The 15,258-nt window shown below is 44.5% G+C and overlaps 1 protein-coding gene across 14 annotated transcripts in view; it reads right to left on the bottom strand.

Moving 5' to 3' along the window:
- Positions 1-15,258, bottom strand: part of ATP2B2 (ATPase plasma membrane Ca2+ transporting 2) — a 309,277-nt gene that overhangs the window by 109,220 nt on the left and 184,799 nt on the right. The gene's annotated exons all lie outside the window — the stretch shown is intronic.

The raw sequence follows: 15,258 nt of genomic DNA, 5'->3' as shown, positions 1-15,258 counted from the left end.
CAACAGATATTTCCTAAATGCCCAATCACACTGAGAGCTCCTTTCTTACTTATGCTTCCTCTGCGAAATCCTAACAAAGCAAGCCTATTCTCCTCCTGCCTGAAGCAGAATGATCACTGAAGGTCTTTCAGGTGGACGCTCGAGTAATGGATGCTCTTACTGCCCTATATTAGGGACTCTTTGGTCCCTAATATAGAAAAAAAAGTATTTGCTTCCAAAAACATTCCCTTTTTCTTTGTGTGCTTGATGTTCTAACCAAGATGATTTTAGAGAAAGACTGTATTTAACAGAAATCCCACCCAAAATTAGCAAGACAGTGTTAAAAAAGGTCAAGACTTTGCCTGGAAATCTTGACAGATGTTTCATTGGAGCTTCTGAAAGAATCAAACTGAGCACAGGATGAAGTTGTGATTGCTGACTGATACACTTGATACACATAGACCATTTAAAGAGTAATTGTCAGCTTCTTGCAACCTACAAGCCCTGCGGAGAGAGGTTACTAAGAATAGGCTGCTGACCTTAACAGGCCCCTTCAAACTGATTCATGGATTCTCAGAGGTCCACAGGCCACAGCTTGAAAGCCACTGCTCAAGAACATTTGCAGCTGGGGAGCTTCACACAGCCAGGATACTGCAAAAGGAGGAAATTAAAGCAGTCTCTTTTGAGCTTAGGCCATAGCAAGGTGGTGTAGAGCCAGTTCTGGAAACCCCTTCACGTCCTCTGCTGCTGTTACTCCCTCATTCATCAGTCATATTCATGAGAACAAGAAAACCAGGATGAATAAGATATGGAAGATTTGTAGACCTCAGCCACAAAACCAGCTCATAAACTGCAGCGTTTATTACTTTCATTAAATTTCTTATCTTCATTACTTTGTTCTATAAAGTTTTAAGCAGTAAAAACTCATGTCAGTAAAAGATTAGATGTTCTAGCATAATGCCTTGCAGCAGAAAGCAGTAAAATTTTCTCTTAACATTAGCAAATAGTGGGAACCTATAAAAGTAGTTGCACAGTGCAAACCCATGCTCTAAGGAAATGTGTTTCTGGACCCTATTTTCCAGTTCAGTTTCATCCCAAAGGATGAGGTCCCATCTGAAGGCACATCCTGTTTGTGCGCTCTCACAAAAGCAGCCAAAGCACATTAAGTGGGGGCAAACAGGAGATGTACTTCTGAATGCATCCAAACTCACGTTAATGTAGATATGTCCAAAGCAAGCTAAAGCAGCATGTAGTTAGGATAACCTCCATTTAGAACATACACTCTGTATTCTGCATACTGCTTTTGGTTTCAACTCATCAAGTTTTAAGAATCTGAAAGTTGATGCATAACTGACACAAGATGAGCATCTCCTAAAGAGAAAAGGCAAAGCTGCTTACACAGTAACTGAAATTAAATGGAATCAGTTGTTTAAACCACTGCTTTTCTGATAGAATATATGCATATATGTATGATACATTAAAATCATAGAATCATAGAATAGTTAGGGCTGGAAAGGACCTTAAGATCATCCAGTTCCAACCCCCCTGCCATGGGCAGGGACACCTCACACTAAACCATCTCACCCAAGGCTCTGTCCAACCTGGCCTTGAACACTGCCAGGGATGGAGCATTCACAGCTTCCCTGAGCAACCCATTCCAGTGCCTCACCACCCTAACAGTAAAGAACTTCTTCCTTATATCCAATCTAAACTTCCCCTGTTTAAGTTTTAACCCATTACCCCTTGTCCTGTCACTACAGTCCCTAATGAAGAGTCCCTCCCCAGCATCCCTATAGGCCTCCTTCAGATACTGGAAGGCTGCTATGAGGTCTCCACGCAGCCTTCTCTTCTCCAGGCTGAACAGCCCCAACTTCCTCAGCCTGTCTTCATACAGGAGGTGCTCCAGTCCTCTGATCATCCTCGTGGCCTCCTCTGGACTTGTTCCAACAGTTCCATGTCCTTTTTATGTTGAGGACACCAGAACTGCACACAGTACTCCAGGTGAGGTCTCACAATATGCCTATCTATATTAACACACACATACACATGCACACACAGATGCACATACTTAACAAGTAGTATAATTCAGTGCCATTACACCCTGTATTAACTCCACTGCAGCAGATGTGGGCTCTTAAACCACTTACTTGTCCATGCTTTATTCCCAGCAGTGGAGTCTATGGGGTGGGGGCTCGTTCTAGTCGCCCTCTGGTTGCACTTTAACACAAACCCTCTGCACATCTAGGCAGATCTGAAGTTGAGACATTTTAAGATTCTTTCCCCCAGGTCGCAGTTCAATACTTGGTTCCACATACACGTGCACACACTTCATGCTGAGCTTTAGACATTTTGTCCCAAAGCCCTGTTTTATTGCTACTGCTTTCTCAAACAGAACAGGAAGAGCAGCAGCCACGTGCTCTACACCTGCCTTGTCACCAGCTCTGTGTTCACACAGGTAATACCTGCTTTGTTCCAGTCAGCTGTGCTGAAACAGTTTTATCCAGATAAGAAGTTGCCATTCTAATTCAAACCCACCAACAGATGTGAACCATAACCACATGCAGACCTTGTGCTCTCCCATAGCTGGTTTGACCTCACGCAGAGCAGCTGGTGAACAGCACCCTCCTTTGAAAGTGCAAAGCACTCCTACCACCTCATCCACCTCAAACGTGTCCCACCATGAACAGATTGTGCAAATGTGAAAAATAGTTGAGATTTTAAAACTACTGAATTAGAAATGATTTTTTTTTTTTAAATTGCAATTAAGAATCCAGTATTCCTGTGTTTCACACTGGTTTATTTCACAAAATGTTAATGCTAACTATTGACAGGAAAGATGTTCTCAGAGCTTTGGGGTTTTCAACAGTTTGGGGGGATTTTGATGGGTTGTATTTTTAAACAGCAGGTAAATAATTTTAAGATAATATTTTGGTTCCTTTACCAAACCGAGCACAGTACTTGTATCCCTCTGCAGTACTGATATTCAAATTTCAAGTTCCTATTGAAAAAGCAGGGTAAGCTCCCATGAATAGCCATACACTGGTATTTATAATCAAGTTGTCTCCAAGTAGACAAAATGCAGCTGGAAATATTATGACAAATTGGTCTTCACAGCCATGAAAAACAGATCTAGGTGGTGGTGTGTTTCAATTCCTACAGGAGACAGCTGGGTTATACACCAGGAGGAACTCCCTGTGTGGACCCTTGCACAGATTATCAGGGAGAGGCACTGAATTTCCATCACTGGAACCTTTTAAAAGTAGGTATCATAAATTTCTGTCAAGTGTGGCCTAAATATTGTTGATAATGCTTTTGGGTATGGGGACAGACTAACTGACCTCCGAAAACCCTTCAAGTAGGTTTGCTCATATCCTGCCTCTTCTTGCTTGCCTTGGGATGCTGTCAACAAGCTGGGGATTAGCCAGACCAAGGAGGAGCAGAAACTGGAGCACTCCGATTTACATACCCAGTCCTTGCTTCAATGCTACGCCCCTAATACAAGAAGGGCTGGGAGCTTAAAGTAAAACACAGCTTTGCTGTCTGTGTAAGATGAAAACAGGACCAAGCAAGACTTGTTCTCTCTGTTCCAGTCCCAGTCCTCCTGATGCCCACCGGGTGTTGGGGATGATGCTCAGATGACTCCCACAGCACCTCCCCGGTGTCCTGCCTGCAGGCTGCGCAGCACCTCCACCCAGTGAGCCAGCCCGAAAGCTGCACCCTCCCCAGGCCACAGACCCCATCAGCAGAAGCGTGCCAGTAAAGCCAGGTCTGTCAACCCCCCTGCACAGCCCAGCAGCGCGCACAGATGGAGGCGGCTGTGCCTCTGCCCAAGCTGCTGCGCTATCCTCAGCAACAGCATCTGGAGCACTGGGGTACAAACCCCCAGAGAGGCTCTGCAGGCTCAGGTTGTGTCCTGATGGGGTTGTCAGTGACAGCCAAACACCTACAGCCAGGTTCCACCTGGAGCCACCAAACCATCCTTGCATCAGGCTCTCTCTCCATGGCCCCACACCACCCAGGGCACCCACAGGTCATCTGGTACTGCAGTCCCAAACCTAAACCTGTCCCATCTTCTGCATCTTGAAAGCAACATGAAAAGCAAAAATGTTTCAGAACTTGAACAGAGCATCCAGGTAATGACAACTCATATGTGCACAAATACATCTTTAGAAAAGCAGCCTTATACAGTATGGGAAGACAGCAAGGTAATCCGCATGCAAGTTAGGACGTGCGTTCTATACTAGCTGGACACTCCAACCTGCTCCTGGGTATTTAGAACTTGCATTGAAGTACAATTTAGGGCAGGAATTAAAAAGTAAGAGACTTTCTTAAGCAAATTCTTAAAGGAACTAAATTTACTTAACCCAACAGATTGGACTAATATCACTAGAAGCCATATGCTGCTTCACCTCATCCCAGCTTTGGAAGGAAAGAGAGTAAATGATGGGGTTCTGGTGGAACAAGCTGTTTCTAAGAGGGCAAATACTTCCGTTTCTCCTGGGTTTAGTCCTGTTTTCCAGGATGTCAACTGCTTCATGCCTTGTACTGCCAGACAGTCTAAAATATCCTTTGTAAATCTCATGGTTTAATTTTTATGAAGAATGACAGGAGTATTTCAGTGTGTGCAACAAGACTCTTCAGAGGTTCTCCTTTGAAAGCTCTGAAATCAATGAATACTTTGAGAGCAATTTATTTTATGGAAAATGCTATTTTCTAACTGCTGCATTTCCATTGTCTCAACCCCTTTTGTGAGTTTTGCTCTTTGGACAGAACAATAAAACCTCCTGTGCAGCAACAGCCAAACAAACAGTGCTGCCTGTTTAGCAGCAAAGATGGTAAAGGATCCACAGTAGGACACATTGGCAGTGAAGGCTGCACGGCCCTTATACCCTCTTACAACCTGGTTTTCCACTGATGCCTGGAGAATGCTATGTAACACACTCTAGAGACTCACAGAATAACATACACACTTCAGGTTTGTACAGTACAAAGCAAGGTCTGAAACAAAAGGGGGGCGGATTCCAAATTGTTCTAACTAAGGGCTAAAATGAAATCAAGTCAGAACTGAAACCTCTGAGGAAGTACATGGTGTGGCATCAGATTATATTGTACCGGGCACATGCCTGGCAGTCCTGCCAAACTCCAGCCAGTGCTTACAGCCTGCAGATTGTGCCAGTGATGGGCTCAGGACCCGCAGCTGGATTCCCCAGCCACGCCAAGGGGTTCCGAATTTACCCTGACAGTGAGGACTACCAGGCAAGCTGTTCCCTGGACCTTTTGTGAGATGCCCTGCGGAGAAGGACTGGAGGATGTTGATCAGTGAGGAACTGAACATGAGCCGACTTCAGTGTGCGCTCACAGCCCAGAAAGCAACCGTATCCTGGGCTGCATCAAAAGGAGCGTGACCAGCAGGTCAAAGGAGGTGATCCTGCCCCTCTGCGCTGCTCTCCTGAGACCTCACCTGGAGCATTGTGTGCAGTTCTGGTGTCCTCAACATAAAAAGGACATGGAACTGTTGGAACAAGTCCAGAGGAGGCCACGAGGATGATCAGGGACTGGAGCACCTCCTGTATGAAGACAGGCTGAGAAATTTGGGGCTGTTCAGCCTGGAGAAGAGAAGGCTGAGTGGAGACCTCACAGCAGCCTTCCAGTATCTGAAGGGGGCCTATAGGGATGCTGGGGAGGGACTCTTCATTAGGGACTGTAGTGACAGGACGAGGGGTAACAGGTTAATGAAACAGGGGAAGTTTAGATTGGATATAAGGAGGCACTGGAATGGGTTGCCCAGGGAGGTTGTGAATGCTCCATCCCTGGCAGTGTTCAAGCCCAGGTTGGACAGAGCCTGGGATGACATGGTTTAGTGTGAGGTGTCCCTGCCCATGGCAGGGGGGTTGGAACTGGATGCTCTTAAGGTCCTTTCCAACCCTAACTATTCTATGATTCTATGTTTGCTAATGATTGTTTTCAGCATCTGCAACAGAATTCTGGAACTTTCTGAAGCGATCACCCAGGGGTGCAGGGCTGGTTTGCTGTCTCACTGTACACGGTGTGTGAAGAGGGTGGAAGTTAAGATTCAAATCACTGCAAAGTACTGAAATGAATGAAATGTAGCTCCTTTTATTTTAAAAAGGGCTTCACATTTTCTGACATACCTTTTGTGTTATGCAAATGGCATAAAGAGATAATGGATCTTCGACATACCACAACTATTACATGATGACATTTTTACAGTACCAATGGCACACACACAGGTTGTGGAATCAGTTTTTCATCATAATGTTTGTAGCTGGAAGGGCTGGCAAAAGACTTACAGTTGTTTATTTCTATGTACTGCTATGATTTTAGGAGAACTCTGAAGCAGTATTTGTGCTGGCCTTACAAACCGGATTTTTATGCTGCTTCCATTTGTGTATTTTTTTAATGCAATCTATGTTACCACATGTAAAATGCTTATAAAAATATATTAAGATCTAAAACTGCCACAAAGAACAGAGAATTAACTTTGTTCAGCTGACTCACTTCTGACATTTCTTATTCTTTCACTCATTATTCAGATCATTCAGTGCATACTAATGAAACCCAGGGAGACGGGTTTTTAGAGACAGGGAGACATATGCAACATTTCTCTGAGGAAAACCTTGTGTCCTGGGATCTTTAACCGCCCTGGCAAGACTCTGGGGATGTAAAAGTTTGGCAAAGACCTTAAATATTCATGTGCTTCATCAAGCCTGGGAGTAGCCCTTCTGAATTAAAATGCTAAGGAGAATGTAGGACGAAATCCCGGATGTAAAAGACAAGGTAAAAATGGATAAATGCTGCATTACAGTACGTGGTTTATTTCAGTTATACCCACTGCACCTCATCAGGAAGCAAATGAACTGAATCCCGCAGAGGATGGCTCAAGATTTTCACATGGTTATTTATCTAGGGTTACTTTTAACTAAGTTTAATGAAATTTGGTTAAAGCTCCTCAATAATTCAGGCTTTCACTTTCTGTAACTGTTCTGAAGCAACAGCTTATCCCCCAGGGTCACTTGAGCAAAGGGAGCACACAAGTGTTTCTTGCTCAGATGAAGTCTTGATCCATGCACAGATTTGCGAGTGCTTATTTCTAGTGCTGAGGTCACCCAAATGATCAGTACTAATAAAGATAAAAACAATAACCCCGGTCTGTTTCCATTTGGCAGGAACTGACTGTACTCTCTAATTTACTGCACACCACTTCCAACACCAGATGAGTGGGTCGTGCTCCTGCAGAGCTAATCCTGCTATTTGTTTTATACCCAGCATTTGCCTCCTGCCCAACTGACACCTGTGTGTTTCTCCTGTGCCAATATGTGTTTGCGTACACAAGGGTCTATTTTCAGGTTTCCTCGGCAGGGAATCTTGTATGTTTTTACAGGTTCAGAATAAGCTGATTTCATCAGAAGAACGTAAGATTTCCAGAAGCCCCAGAGAAAAGCAGACCAATCTCCCACATGTCTTGGAAAAAAAATACAGGAATTTTAAGATCTGGGCAAGAAGTCCAACAAAGAAAACACATTTCTGTGAGAGCAGGAAGGACGATTCAATACTGCAGGAGTGAGCTACTCCACCTGAAAACACTACACCGAACATATCTGTGTCACACCAACAAAGAAAGAGAAAGGATGAAAATCATAGATTAAACACAGGGAACATGAGAAGAACTTTAATCTAAGATCAAGGTGCCCATCATGCATGGCAACGCAGAAATGGTCTTTTTCCCTCTTTTACCACTACAGAAACCGCTCCAGCATTCACCCTCCTGTGGAAACCAAGAAGTGCTCTGCTGCTTTCTTCCCAAAGAGGAAGGAGGCACCCCCTCCTGAACACCAAAGCACTGCCCAATTGCATCCCGTATTCTCAACGCGCATCTTGCCAGGCTGTGATGGTGGCTGCTGGCTGCTGACTCAGCATGGCCAGCTCAGATTTCTAGCTGCATGCTCAAACAGAGGGAAGTTTTCTCTATATGCAGAGAAACCCACCCAAGAGCAGAAGAAAAAACCTGCACGTGACTCCGATATCATTCACTGGTACAGAGTTTTGGCTGAGTTACAAATACAGGCAAGGGAAGGGGGTAGGAATTACCCCAGGAAAAAATACAAAATAAAGCCCAAATAGAGTGAATTTATGGAAAAGGCTAAAATCTGGATTAGAAACTTCAGCTGTTCACAAATGCAAATACCAAGCAATAAACAAAATTCTTAACATGACCTTAAAGCTAGGTTAGAAAGGTGGCATTCCTTATTTCCCCCTGGATGCAGCAGAAGGTTTGAATGGCTGCTGTACGCTGTTATACTAAATTTCCCTTTAGTAGCCTAGACATCATGAGAGAAGCAATAAAACCCCAATCTGATCTGGGGAAAGCTGAGAAGTGGAACACAAAAAGATATTGCCTGTGACCACAAAACTTTGAAATGTGTTGAAGGAGTAATGTCTTAATTATGTTATACTACTCTGTTGGTTTTAATCCAAGAGATTCCATAATACCTATACTAAGTGCTGGGGAACTGGGACAGACAGTGTATCTTTAGAACATGACACTGTACTTGAGTCTAGCCAAAACCCAGCAGACAGCCTACTGCAGCTCTTCTGCTCCAGCACAATCTGCAGTGAGGGTCAGGAACCTGTGAGGAGGAGAACTGCACTGACCTACACTGACAGAGAGAACTCTTTAACAAAGGTACACAGTACATCACTTCCTTCCACAGGTACCTAGTCACTGGTCAAACCTTTCCCACTGAGACTTATTCCTACAGACCTGCCCAATGTGATGCAATGTCAAGAGATGTATTTTGAGGGTATCTTCACAGAGAGACAGCCCAGCATTTCAGATCCCAGGCAGTGGATCTGCACAAGGTAGGAGATAAGTTGGTCGGTTGTAGGTTTTTTTCCCCCTCAGACTGATTCTTTTTATCTACCCAGCACTTGGGTGCTGACTTTGCTCCTGTGGCAAGGACCTTTACAGCTACCTGGCAAACGTGGCACTGACAAGCATGCTGGCTCTGGCATTTCCATGTCTGACTGTGACCTGCTGTCCCCTCAATCCTTACACATGTACTGTTCAGGTTCACATATAAGGATCGCAAGATTTGCTGGAATATGCACTGAACACACCATGAGTACAAGTACTCCTCAGGAAGGCTTAGCACAGAGACAAGATGGGCAGCTATCCTCACAGGAGCTGTGGATCAGCTGTATCTTCTCTCCAGTTGCACAGACATCCTTTCCGATTTAAATCTCCGACATAAGTCCCCACTGACCAAGTGACACGACACATTATGGGAATGATAAGGAAACAACTGAGTTGTGAACCCCAGAAATACTGTCTCTTGTAAGGGAACTAAAGGATGAGAGGTCAGCAGGCACCCCAGGCCCAGCCCCAAGCAGCAGCTGCCTATCAACGCCACCAAAAGCTTAATGAAAGTGGCTTCAGAGCACCAAATTCCAGGGGACCATGCCCTGTTTCCATGTCTTCTCTTCATTAACTTGCTGCGTGAGTACAGGGACAGCTGACCCAGCCAAACCTCTGCTGAACAGTGTATTAAGCAGTGTAACCCATCATTTAACTTCAATTTCAAGGTGGAGTTTTGCACTGAGAATTTCAACAGAAGACACCTCAACCACAAAGACTTTTTCCTGTTTTTCCCCATAAGCTGTAAAGAACTGTACACTTGAAAACAGACATCATGCTTGCAGCTTCACACTGAACACTGGGATGCTGTAACATTCGACCTCAGGCTATTCTTTTCCCCCTTCATACTCCACAGAAGGAAACAGAATTCAAGAAGAAAAGCTGACAGGTTTGTTACATCCATGTAAATAGTAACTGAGTGTCACATGTTGACAGGAGTGGGTTTTGCAAGTGGGTGATAAGAGCCACATGTGATGTGAGGCCTGAAGATAGTAACAAGGGAGAGGACCCAAAAGGCTCAGAAATTGCTAGTGGGGGTGTTAGCAGAAGACTGAAGACTTTTTAACAGCTAATCAATGCACCAAACCTGGGCAATGGGGCTGATGTGCTCTGAACTGCAGGGCAGACTGAGTGAAAGTGGCTTCAGAGAGGGACAGCAGCAGCACAAATCACAGTTAAGTCATTCCCACAAGAACAGGCTGTTTCAGCAGAGACCTAAGGGGAAAGAGACTCAAAAAAAACCCCAAAATAATCCCAAAGCAAAACTAAAATGAACAAAAAACCACCCCAAAAATACAGGTGAGAGATTCCTGCACATCTACAGTTAAAATGAGACCAAGATCTGGGGGGGACTGAGAGAAGAACTGCCGTTTCCCACTCCCTTGGTGGGTTTCTGAGTGTACTCTCTCTTTCCCAAAGGATGCTTCGTTTCCTCAAGTGATGCAAAGGTTTGAGACCCCAGGTCCAGCTACTTCATCTCATGAAGCAGTTCTATTTCTAAAACAGGACACTTGGTATTTCTTTACAACCTGAACACAATAATGATTTCACCATTCACTGATACACAAAGACAGCTTTCAAATTTAGTCCCAGACTAACTACATCAAAACGTGAACGCAGGATCCCAGATATTCATTAACTCCTCATCACATATCATAGCCTTACTGCTCGGTTTGCTCAGGGAACCCAGTAACCCAGGACAAGGACTTTGCTCTGCGGAGCAGCCTTTTTGAACTGAAGTGGCACCCCCGTGTGATCAGCACTGCAGTACAGCACATCTGCACCAGGGTCTGCCTCTCAAACCGCATCTGCTGGAAGCAGCCGCAGTTTTGCACTTTGCTGAAGAAGGAGCCCGTGAGAGCCCTGAGGATCAGTCATTGCCACCGGGCTGACAATAATTTATGCAGGAGTTCTCAATCGTTCTTAATGGCCTGCCAGATGATAAAGGGAATGCAAAGCAGATCACAAAACCAACTCCAGCATAGCTGCTGAGAGCAACATTCTTGAAACTCACTCCTGCTAAGAAACAGGAAGACACAGGAACTGAAGTGGCTTCCGGAGAAGCAGTGAACCAAAGCTCCGCTATCGTCCAGTAATTCCTGGAGATGAGATTTTGTGACTGCAATGGAAAAATTAAACCACGATTTCCAAGATTCACCAAGATTTTCAATGGAGAATTGGAGTAGAACAAAAACTTCCTATACTGTCAACAACAGATTATTACTCTTTCCAGTTGGTTAAGAAACGTTGCTACTGATATCTCAAAACCTCAGAAATACCAACTGTTTCCAACAGTCTGAACTGAATGCAACTCAGTAGGTAATAATCCCAGACTGGTTTGTGTTGGAAGGGACTTTAAAGCTCATCCAGTTCCAACCCTAGAGCAGGTTGCTCCAAGCCCCTGTGTCCAACCTGGCCTTGAACACTGCCAGGGATGGGGCAGCCACAGCTTCTCTGGGCACCCTGTGCCAGCGCCTCAGCACCCTCACAGAGAAGACCTGCCTAATGGCTAATGCCAAATCTCCCCTCTGTCTGGTTAAAGCCATCCCCCCTTGTCCTATTATCTACTTATTTTTCCCAAGATAACACCAAACTGTGTTGTAGATGTTTGGAAATGCAATTATGCTACAGTCAATGGACTTAAATTTGGCAATGTATCAACATTCATAGCTTAAAATGGGAAATGAAACCGATCTAGAAATACACACAGAAAAATCAACTTCTGAGCTTGTAACTGCCTTATACAGCAAAAGGCATCAACATACATACATTAGGCTACACCCTTAAACAAGGCTCCTGAAGCAATTCATGGACACTGGTATTTTCTGGATGTGTGGTCTCTTTGCGTACTTCACAGTAATAGAAAATAGAAGATCCCCTCTCTTTGTGGACTCCAGCCTGTCCAAACCCTTTCTCTGCTACCTGCCCAAGACTTACCATCTTTAGTGGCTTCAGCTACATCTCCCTGACCAGACTTCTCATTCAAGTTGCTCCTGGACATAAACCATGGACTTTCTTAACAGAGGAAAATGCATCTGGCTAATGCCAATGCTTCTGCCACTGACAAAGACATTTCTGTGGAAACACCAACTTCTGTGTCATTTGGACTCCAACAGAAAGGCCCATGCTGTGTTCATCATCCTTCCCTAGTCACAGATGTCAGGGACATCAAAAAAGCATACGGTGATCATAGGCACTTTTAGCCAGGACAAAAGAATTTACACAATTATCCCATGCAATGTGAGGTCCATCTGCAGTACAAACTTCCCTGTGACATGAAAAGCGCTGTGTCAGTACGTACCACGGACCTGCAAGGAAACTGCCTGTTCCCAGCAGGGTCTCACACCTCTCTGCTCATAAAGGTTACACCACCTGTATTTATATTTTAACTTCCTGTAAGTCTTTTCCATTGCAACAGTACTGAATTTATATTTACAACTGGTTCTAGACTCTTAAAAGTCCACGTGGATGACAGCAAGCTGATGAGTTCAGACAGTCAGCAGTGATGAGCGAGCAAATCAGTGTGGACAGGAGAAGAATCTCACTGACTCATTTTCCAAATTAAAATGCATTTCATTTGGAAAAACAAACGAAATAAAGTAGAATTTTAAAGAGGAGGCTGCCTCTATTTTGTGAAACAATGCCTTTCCATGTTGTAAAACAAGCATGCACCAGGAAGTAGTGTCCTGTTACACACAGGAGACTTCTTGCTGAGCTATAGACAAACTTGATTGTCACAAGGTTTGTATTTCGCACATTGTCATCTACCAGCAAAATCAAATACCCACAACTTTTAGGGACTGGGAGGAGGAAGGGGATGAAGAGAGACGAAGGAAAGAACAAAGTTAAGAATGCATCATGCAGGAAGAGGAATTCTGTCCAGCAAAGCTGCCCATTGGCTCCTCAGCCCACGGAGCTGCAGCGGCTGTGAGCAGGCACAACCTGCAGCCTCCCATCGCTCCTGTGAAGGGCTGCAGGGGAGACCCGAGCCCCAGGACCAGCTCCCCTGTGCCCTGCTCATCACAAGGCTCCGTGCAGGACTGGGCAGTACAACCACCGAGTTCAGCCAGAAACCACCAGGGAGTGTTTTAAAGTGGGCTGTGGAGGCATGGAGCACATTCAAGAGTAGACAGTGAGCAGGAAGCGCCAGCTCCCCTTCCCAACAGTGGGCTGTATCTGCAGAAGAAAACATACTCTTCTCATGAAGGAAATAAAACTTGCAACTAAATGTACATTTCAGTAAATCATTTTCATTCTGGGAAGAGTCAGAAAAGGAAAATACAGGTTTTCACACTTCCCAAAGGAGGATTTCATACTTGACCTACTCAATGGGCAGGGACTCCCTATTACCCCCCAGAGGCAATATTACCCTCTCACTTCAGGGAAGCGGGATCAGTGATACAGACTGTGGCAAGGATGTTAGATATTACATAGCATTTATTTCCATACTCTGATACAACAGCAGTGCAGAGATGGACCAACCTAGAGCAATGTGGAATAACTATGAGGTTTAGATAGGTGAGCAGACGCTTCCCAAGAGCTGCTGCCCTCTCAAAGAACTACATCTCCCCAGACAGGCCGATGTTTGCTCAGAATCCAGGTTCATGTTCAATTCAAGAAATAGTTTAAATTGCCCAATGTACTGGCTGAAGTAGAGGCAAAAGAACATACTTTGTTCCTTCACAAAAACTTTGCTTTTTAGTCAATATTAGACTATATCCAATTTTATTTTATAATTGGCTACAGAAGGTTATGCAAAACCATCAACTCAATTTGAAGTATGACTATACCTCACTTCACCAATAGCAAAATCAAGCTTAATATGTGTCAGGTTTGCTATGTTCAGGACACCTACCAATAAATTTACAGCAGTTTGTAATATACTCATTTCAAAAAGAAAGAGAATCTCCCACATTTGTGCAACTGCTCAACTCTGGCTATTGCACAGAGGCTCAAAAGGCACTGCAGATCTACAGCAGCCAGGCACTTCCAGCTCAGCAACACAGACGTTTTCATGATGGCACTGACACGGAAGTTCTTAGCAAACACTTGCTCAACAGGCAAGGTCCGGGACTGAATGCTGGGGCTGAGTGGCCCAATCCCTTTACTGGTGTGGGCCCTCACTTTGATGTCGTAAGTGGTATCGGGCTTCAAACTCATCAAAGTGATACTTGTGTCCTCGGTGGTATTAAGCAGTGTGACAGACGTAGTGTTACACACTTACTCCTCACAGGAACGTTCTCAGAATTAATCCATACATGCCTGGGAGACATTGAGACACCACTGTGACAGAGGCCATAAAAATACTGGGTCTCCGATGCCCGCGTGCTGCCTGTTGGAGACGGGCCGCTTCCAGCTCACCCGGATGGCAGTCGAATTCACAGACTGCCTCCACCTTTCGAGGTGGGGCACTGGGCACATCCCCATCAGTGCACACATGCAATATTCCAGTGACTCTTAACATTTGCAGGATGGCAGAAACTACAGATACACCCGACCTCTGAAGCCATGTGTACTCCTCTCCCCTTCCCTGCAGTACCCTGCTTTCCAAAGAGAGCCAGCCCAGCTCTGCTCTGGGGGTGGCTGGGCTTGTGCTCCTTGAACTGAAAATGCTCTTGATGCGCATCACTGGTGAGAAGTGACAGAACGGCGCCTGCACGCATGGAACTGGGGGATAAACAAGCCTTTACTTAACAAAAGTAAGGGACCTTTACAATGCGTTCCAAAAGTTGGATTAAAAGATATTCGGTAATTTGATTTATTCTCCCCATGTAAAACACGGCAAGAGGAAAACGATTCTAAAAACATAGAGAAAATGTGACCAGTGAATAAAACCCTGTGCTGTGGGAAAACACAAATGCTTTTTCCCAGGCTGTGCTGCTGAGCTTTCCAGACTACCTCAGAATTTCAGATGTGTCATACCTACCCATGGGAAAATAAAGGTTTTAAATGCAGCATTAAAGTAAGAAGAATAGTGATTTTAAAACCCAAACAAGACTGCCTGCTGACACATCTCCCCTCTTAACAAAACCCATAACAATCCTACTTCCCAAATCCCATTCCCACCCAATAAATTAAAAATAAGAGGACAGTCCGCACGTTTACGCATAAGAAAGAAGGTTGCAGAACCAAGTTCTAATGTTGTAAAGCATCATTCATGGTTTTCAACATCCCCAAGGTATTCTACTATGTCCAGTTATTTGAGGTAGCGGCAATAAGTAACATTTTCTTCAGTTAAAAGACAAATGACTCCTTTATCTTTCTGTGCCTAAATCAGATACCTGCTGAATCAATAGCCACATATTCAAAATGCAGTTAGAAAGCAATAAAAGATTCCTGACTGG

Source organism: Pezoporus occidentalis, unplaced genomic scaffold (assembly GCF_034315485.1).
Source record: "Pezoporus occidentalis ecotype Australia unplaced genomic scaffold, CSIRO_AGI_Poc_V1 ctg106, whole genome shotgun sequence".
Taxonomy (NCBI): Eukaryota; Metazoa; Chordata; class Aves; order Psittaciformes; family Psittacidae; genus Pezoporus; species Pezoporus occidentalis.
This window is presented reverse-complemented; position numbering and strand designations above follow the sequence as displayed.